The following is a 9,176-nucleotide window of genomic DNA, read 5'->3' as shown; positions in this document are numbered from 1 at the left end:
TGGGGAGTTATACATGATATAAATGATGAATTGATGGGTGCTGACGAGTTGATGGGTGCAGCACACCAACATGGCATAAGTATACATATGTAACAAACCTGCACGTTATGCACATGTACCCTAGAACTTAAAGTATAATAAAAAAAAATTATATATTAGAAAATATCTCATTAACAAAAAAGAAATAAGTTATACAGAAATAGAGGAACAAAAACACAAAAAAGTACCTAAGACATATAGAAAACAAATAACAAAATGATAGATGTAAATTTAATTCATAAGTAATTACGTTAAATATAGACTAAGCTCTCCAATAGAAAAATCAAAATTTACAGAATGGATTTTTAAAAAATATTTTCTACAAAAGACACACTGTATATTCAAAGATCAAAAATAGGTTGAAAGTAAAGTGGTCAAAAATATATACCACATAAACAGTAAGCACAAAAGAGCTCAAAAAGTTATTTTAAAATCAGACAAAATATTATTTAAGACAAATTGTTACTAAAGACATGCCAAAGTATTGTATACTGATGAAAGAGTCAATTCATCAGGATAAAACAATTACAGACATATTTCCATTTAAGAAAAAGACTTCAAGTATATTTCAAAAAAAAAAACTGACGAAATTAAAGGAAGAGATAAACAACTCTACAATAATAGATAGATACTGCAATACCACTTTTTAAAAAGGGATAGAATTAGTAGGCAGAACATCCAAAATAAAACAAAAGACTTGAACAAGACTATAAATCAACCCGACACAACAGACATGTATTAAATATTCAGATCAGTAACATCAGAATACACATTTTCTCTAGTGCACGTGCAGAACAGACAATATGTTAGGTCCTTAAAAACTCTTCATAAACTTAATGATTGAAACTATACAAATGAACAAAATTATGTATGAATAACTTGAAGAGTTTTTGAAAATGTACAAAGTTGGGAAAATCATACAACATACTCCTAAATAACCCATGAATCATAGAAGTCAGAAGCAAAAATAGAAAGCACTTTGAGATTAATGAAAAGGAAAACACAGTACACCAAAACTTATAAGATGTGTGTAAAACAGTTTATAGAGGTCAATTCACACCAGTAAAAGTCTATACCAAAAAGAAAAAAAAAAATCTAAAATCAAGAACCTAACCTTCCAGCTAAAGAAAATAGAAGAAAGAATCAAAGTAAATTTAATGCCCATAGAAAGAAGAAAATAATATAGATTAGAGCAGAAATAAATGATATTGGTAATAGAAAAAAGTAGAGAAAATCAACAAAGCTAAAAGTTGATTCTTTGAAAAAATAAAAAGTAGTGACAAACTAGATGGATGAAGGAAAAAAAAAAAGAGTCAAATTGCTAAAATCAGGAATAAAAGTCCACATCACTCGTGACCTCACAAACCAAAAGAAGACTAAACAAAAAAGACAAAATGACAAGGCAAAGGTATAATAAGGAAAGAAAACTAGATACTACTATCTCTTATGCATGAAGATGTAAAAATCCTAAAACCAAATCCATCAACAATAAAAATGAGTATACACCATGACCAAGTGGGATTTATCCCAAAATGGAAGGTTGACTTAACACATGAAAATAATTCAGTTTAATATATCATATTAAAAGGACAAAGAATAAAAACTACATGGTAATCTCAATAGACACAGAGCAGAAAAGGCATTTCACAAAATCTAAAAGTCTTTCATGGTGAAAAACCATTATAAAACACAGGTAATAGAAGAGACCTACTGCAATGTGGTAAAAAGTATATATTAAAAAATGCATTTATTCTTGCCACTTCTATTCAACATTTTACTGAAGGTTCTACATGGGGAAATTAGGCAGGAAACAAAATAAAATTGGTTGGGTGCAATGGCTCACACCTATAATCCAAGCACTTTGAGAGGCCGAGGCAGGCGAATCACTTGAGGTCAAGAGTTTGAGGCCAGTCTGACCAACACAGTAAAATTCCGTCTCAACTGAAAACATGAAAATTAGCCAGGCTGGGCATGGTGGTGGATGCCTATAATCCCAGCTACATGGGAGGCTGAGGAAGGAGAATTGCTTGAACCTGGGAAGCGGAGGTTGCAGTAAGCCGAGATCACGTCACTGCACTTTAGTCTGGGTGACAGAGTGAGACTCTGTCTCAAAAAAAAAAAATACATACATACATACATAAAATAAAATAATAAAATAAAATTCATCTTGATTGGAAGGGAAGAAATAAACTACCTCTATTTGGAGATCTCATTATTTTGAATGTTAAAACTCATAAGAAGTTTCCTGTCTCTCCCTAAAAAATCTTTTGGAACTAATGAACAAGTTCAACAAGTTTGCAGGATATAAGAACAATATAGAAAGAATCAATTCTTTTCCTATATACTACCAAAGGACACCCAAAAATGAAACTAAGAAAACAATTTTATTTACATTTAGTATCAAAATAATAATACTTGGTAATTGCCTGAATCAGTTTAGTGTTACTATAACAGAACAATGAGGCTGCATACATTATTAAAAAAAGAGTTTTGCTGGGCGCGGTGGCTCATGCCTGTAAACCCAGCAGTTTGGAAGGCTGAGGTGGATGGATCACGAGGTCAGGAGTTCAAGACCAGCCTGGCCAACATAGTGAAACACCGTCTCTACTAAAAGTACAAAAAGTATCTGGGCACGGTGTCACATGCCTCTAATCCCAGCTACTTGGGAGGCTGAGGCAGGAGAATTGCTTGAACCAGGACCCTGGAGGCGGAGGTAGCCATGAGCAGAGATTGTGCCACTGCACTCCAGCCTGGGCTACAGAGCAAGACTCTGTCCCCAGACTCACCCCGCCAAAATAGTTTTATTTGGCTCATGATCCTAGTGGCTGGAAGGTTCAAGATTGGGCTTCTGTATCTGGTGAGTGACTCAGGCCGTTTCAACTCATACTGGAAAGTGGAAGGGATGCAGGCATTTGTAAAGAGAATGCCTTGTGAGAAAGTAAGTAAAAGAAAGAAACTGAGGAAGCCAGATTGTTTTTTAAAACCTGCTTTCATACAAACTAACACATCCCTGAGAGAGTGAGAACGCATTCTGTGGGAGGGCATTGATCTATTTATGAGGGATCTGCCACGTGACCCAAACTCCTCCCACTAGACTTCACCTCTAAACCTGCCACATTGGCATTTCAACATGAGTTTTGGTTGAGACAAATGATATCCAGTAATAACATTTAACAAAAGAAGTTCAATTCTTGTACACCAAAAACTGCAAAGCGTTGCTGAAAGAAACCAAAGAATTCCTAAGTAAACAGAAATAAAAGTTTATGGATTGGAAACATTTAATATTGCTAAAATGACAGTGTTTCTCAAATTACTCTACAAATTCAACATAATCCCCACACAAATTCCAGTTGCTTTTTTAAAATAAATTGACAAACTGATCCCAAAATGTCTATGAAAAGGCATAGGACCCAGTGAACTAAAACAATCTTGAAATTCAAGAACAAAGTTGTGGGACTCATGCTTCCTGATTTCAAAACTTACATTTGCAATATTTAAGACAATGTAGTACTAACGTAAGTCTAGACATGTAGATAAATGGAATATAATTAAAAGTCCAGAAATAAGCCCTTACACTTATTGTTAGTTTATTTTAGGCAAAGGTGCCAATATGGAGGGAAATAGCCTTTTTAAATTTTCCATCATTTTTTGCAAGTGTATAGATTTTTGCAGAAGAGTAAATTTAGACTCCTTCCTCACATCATATACAAAACTTCACTCCAAATGGAAAGTAGACCTAATTGCAAAGGCTAAAACAACAAAACATTTAGAAGATAACACAGGACTAAATCTTTGTCACCTTGAATTAAACAATAGTTTCACAAATACAACAACAGGCGGTGGCTCATGCCTGTAACTCCAGCACTTCGGAAGGTCAAGATGAGCAGATTGCTTTGAGCTCAGGAGCTCGAGACCAGCCTGGGCAACATGGTGAAACTCTGTCTCTACAAAATTACAAAAATCAGCTGGGCGTAGTGGCTCACTCCTGTAATTCCAACACTGTGGGAGGCTAAGGCAGGCAGATCACCTAAGGTCAGGAGCTCAAGACCAGCCTGGACAACATGGTGAAACCCCATCTCTAGTAAAAATGCAAAAAATTAGCTGGGTGTGGTGGCATGCGCCTGTAGTCCCCGCTACTCAGGAGGCTGAGGCAGGAGAATCGCTTGAACCAGGGAGCCAGAGGTTGCAGTCAACCAAGATCACACCACTGCACTCCAGCCTGAGCAACAGAGCAAGACCCTGTCTCAAACAAACAAACAAAAACTATGATGAAGGTAAGTGTGCTCTGGAGTTACTTTAAAATGTCAAGCCTCAGAAATACTAAGCACAACATTGCTGAAGATGTGGAGAAATTGGAAACCTCATTTATTGTTGGGAATATAAAATAGCTCAGATATTTTGGAAAAACAGTGGCAGTTCCTAAAAGGGTTAAGCAAAGTTACCATATGACCCAGCAATTCCAATCCTATGTATGTGCCCGTTATGGAGCGAGTTATAAATAATTAACTGCCCCAGGAGGCCAGAGTGCACAAACCTGAGGAGCAAAGCAATCTCTTCCTTGGCTCTACAGGTTGCAACACATCTTTGGTTTCTGCAGGCAAGGCTGCCTAGCCCAGGGCTTCAGGGGACAATCCACAGGTTATGGGAAGTGAGATTACCACCTAGGGTTGAGGGTGTGGAACTGTCACCCCTTTGGGCCCTGAAGGTGGGATTGCCACTCCAGTGGGCCTGCAAAGTTGGCCCAGATGGCACAGCATTTAGACAGAGAGAATTATTCTCCAGCCTTAAGATCTAATGGAATTTGTTTAGCTAAATTTTGGATTTGCTTGGGATTCACTACCTCTTTCATCTTTACAATGTCTTCCTTTTGGAATGGTTTTTCTATTCTATGTCTTTTTCACCAAGCATTTTGACTGCACATAACTTGTCTGGTTTTGCAGATTCAGAATTGGAGAAAAAATTCATCTCAGGAAGAATCTATCTTGAGTCTCACTCATACCTGATTTAGACAACGTTTAAATGAGACTTTGGACTTGGAGTTGATGCTCAAATGAGTTAGGGCTTTGGGGGCTGTTAGGCTGGGATGAATATACTTTACATGTGAGAAAGAAATAAATTTGGGGGCAAAGGGCAGAATGTTACGGACTGAATTGTATCTCCTCTCAAATCCTCTATGGATTTGCCTATTCCAGACATTTCATGTAAATGGCATCATATAATACATGATATTTTCTGACTGACATCATTTAGAATCATGGGTTCAAGATTCATCCATATTGAAACATGTATCTGTACTTTATCCATTTTTGCTGACATATTCCATTGAGTAAATGTATCACTTTTGTCCATTCATCAGTTAATGGACAATTGGGTTGTTTCTACTTTTTTGGCTATTTTGAATAATGCTGTTATAAACATTAATGTACAAGTTATTATCAGACATGTATTTTATTTTAGGGGAATATAATTAGGAATGGAATTGTTGGTCATATAGTAACTCCAGATTCTGAGTTTTGAGAAACCACAAAACTATTTTCTAAAGTGTATCTACAGCTTTTCATCATCCCATGAGAAATGGATGAGCTGCAATTTGTTATTGTCCATCCTTTTTATTTAGCCGTTATAGTAGTATGAAGTGGTATCTCATTACGCTTTTGATTTGCGTTTTCCTAAAACTAATAATGTTGAGTGTCTTTTCATGTAGAGACAGGGTTTCACCATATTGGCCAGGCTGGTCTTGAACTCCTGACCTCATGATCTGCCCACCTTGGCCTCCCAAGTGCTGGGATTACAGGCGTGAGCCACTGCACCTGGCCCTCATCAGGGTTTTAATCATAACTCCTTTCATTCTTTCTTCTGCCCTGTGATGACTCCTTTGCTTTTCTCTATCATTCCATCTTACCAAAGTCCTGCCAGCACATTCCCAGAAGGCAACACATAAAAAGGAACTTGTAAGGCTTTTTAGGATTTTTTAAAAATACTTTTGTTTTAGTACTATGACATTTGCCATCACTAAGTCAATTTGGTTTTGCAAGACAAGCTCTCTGAAGCCGGTTAATTTTGTTTAGATACCCTTTCTCCAGTTTTCTTCCAGACAGTTTCTGGGTGCCTGGAGTTCAGCTGGAGTGAGTCTCAGGCAAGGACTTCCTTGTCTAGTGGCAGAACATTTACACATGAGGATAAAACTAAATTTTAAAAAATCAATATAACTAATTAATGTAATAGCATAAATTATATATGCTCTTGGTAATTAGTTATGTTTGCATAGCAAATTAACTCATGATCTTAAAACAAATTTATACCTTTCCAATAACCTCTCCAATGTGGGAGAAGTCTAAATACTGATGGAAAAATAAATGAGGTAAAATAAGTATTTTTTATTCAGTTAACTGTGAATTTTCTTAATAGCCCAAGTAAAACTAGCGCTTCTGCTTTCCAGCTGTGTCATTCCTGTCTGTAATTTTTTTTTAAATGACCTTTTTCATTCACAGTGGTCACATAAACCTGGGACATCCTCTTTAACTTTAAATTGCAGATTATCAGTATCAGGCTGGAATTAAGTCATAAAAGATTATTGACTGATTCATTAGGGCTGATGTTGTAATGTTTCTTCAATTTATAAAATGCATACACTATGAAGCCAGAGATTCAGAGATTTTTTTGATACACAGATTTTTCCATGGAAACAGAGATGATCTTGTCATTTCACAATTTACTAGTAAGGCCCAGGCCAAGCACGTGTTCAAAAAAATTGGCGGATGCTCACAGCATGCAGAACAAATTCCAGCCCCAAAGTAAAGGCATTACAAATGCCTAAAATTACAATCTTTATCTCTAAGGCAGGTGTTTCAAAACTGGAATCGTCCCAATTCTTTTTTTCCTTCTTGGTTATTGTTTTACTACAAGAATTTGAAAAGGATATTGAAGATAAAGCAGGTGTTAGATAAGATTCCTCACCAGGAATGACTCATCAAGAGCCAATCAGGGATTTTCTATCTGTGAACATGACCAGGGTGGTGGCTGGGCTATGGCTATGAAAATTCCCTTCAATTCAACAGTAACAAATAGTTTTAAACAAAAGTTTGAAATAATCTCCACTTTAAGGAAAAAAAGATTTTCCACAGTCACTTGCACTAATTATATTCCAATGAATCTGTTACCGTGTCAACATAAAGTGAGCAGTTCTGACTTTGTCTATTACATTAAGGTGTATTAGATCCTTAAAATTTTAAATTTTATTAGATGATACAGTAAATCTCTTAGTATGTTTATGTAAAACATATCAAAATGAATTATTAAAACAAAATATATTAATCAAAGAATGAAGCAGTAGCAAAAGGGAACAAACATAAGAGTTTAAGATGTTCAACACTGGAGTCTTCCAGAACTATGCTATTTTTCCTTGGAATAAAATGGATTAATAGATAATATCAAGACAGAGGTTCATTGGCCCCTTTGTCATTCACCTCCGCTGGGAATTACAGCAAGGAACAGTTGCCCTTGTTAACCTGTGAACATTTTTCACTCTCTTAGGTCATTGACTCTAGCTCAGGGGTCTAATTTTCCTTTCATTCATTAAGCACATTAGGAAGCAGAGTTCCTAACCCTTTCCAGTCTAAATGTGGAACAATCACATCCCCTCACAATCCACTGCCAGCGTGCTGGGACCTTTACGTTTCACTGTGCTCTTGCAGTGACGCAAGTTTCTAACAATTGAAGGATATTAACTCAAAAACTTGTTTTCTAATTGGAGGAGCTCAAGGGATTTCAAATAAATGAACTTGTATAAACTGGAAGCTGATACATGTGCCTTTCCAATTATTTTTTTGTTCAAATTAGAGGAGAGGGCACTGCTAATCTCAGAAAGCAGATTTCAGAAATTATTTTAGCTATGAAGCCAACTCTGAATAACAAAACTGAGCAGTTATGAATTGTTTAGATAACTGAAAAGATATAATAATGTCTTTCATCTTAGTAAAGATACCATATATTCAGAACAATGTCATTTTATTACTTAAACATGTGCATGTTATTAATCCATTGGATTGCTTTTATTTCACCAATAAGAAGCAAAAGAAATGTCCAATTGAATATTAGATGTTTGCTAGACCTTTATACTTTCCTCCAATTTATATAAGCTAATTGTGATTTTTTTGAAACACAAAGTGTTTATTTGTAATAATTATGATCAAAATATTTTCTTTATTAGTAAGCAATTTACTAATAAATCTATATTGCTAGCATCATCAGGGAACAACTTCCCACCCTGTTAAAGTTAAGCACATCACCTTCAAGAGACTGAAATGAATGTGTCCAGCAGACTTTCAAGGAACTTTCAAACTGTGCACTATCAGTTTGAAGTTAAAAAAGCTTTACTTGGAAGAATGATAGGGAAATCCTCAGTGTTCTTTTTCATTTTCTATATCTCACAATAATGATAGAGAGAGACAGAATATGTATTTGAGAAAAAGAGAGAGAGAGAATATGTATCTGAGAGAGAATATGTATCTGAGAGAGAGAATATGTATCTGACAGAGAGAGAGAGACAGAGACAGAGAGAGAGAGAAGGTTGGGGTTCATATAATTAAATCTCTATTCAGATAATATTAGATACTTCTTACAAAGGATGAGATTTAGGCCTCTTCTTAAAATCTCTAATTGATCTTCACAAGGGAAAATTTTCATTAAGAAAATATTTTATTTTATTTTAATGTAAAATTGTGTTAATATATAAATATATTACAAAATTTGATATTAAAAAGCTGCCAGTTCTCACCAACACACACACACACACATACACACACACACATACAGACACACACACAAAATATCTCCAATGGCAAAATAATGCTTTTATACTTAAAAATTTGTTTCACTCAAATGGCCATACTACCCAAGGTAATTTACAGATTCAGTGCCATCTCCATTAAGCTACCAATGACTTTCTTCACAGACTTGGAAAAAACTACTTCAAAGTTCATATGGAACCAAAAAAGAGCCCGCATTGCCAAGACAATCCTAAGTCAAAAGAACAAAGCTGGAGGCATCACGCTACCTGACTTCAAACTATACTACAAGGCTACAGTAACCAAAACAGCATGGTACTGGTACCAAAACAGAGATATAGAATGGAACAG

The sequence above is a fragment of the Rhinopithecus bieti genome, unplaced genomic scaffold (genome assembly GCF_001698545.2).
Source record: "Rhinopithecus bieti isolate Rb0 unplaced genomic scaffold, ASM169854v2 scaffold_16834, whole genome shotgun sequence".
NCBI classification, from domain to species: Eukaryota; Metazoa; Chordata; class Mammalia; order Primates; family Cercopithecidae; genus Rhinopithecus; species Rhinopithecus bieti.
The sequence above is the reverse complement of the archived record's forward strand: the minus strand, read 5'-3'. Positions refer to the sequence as shown.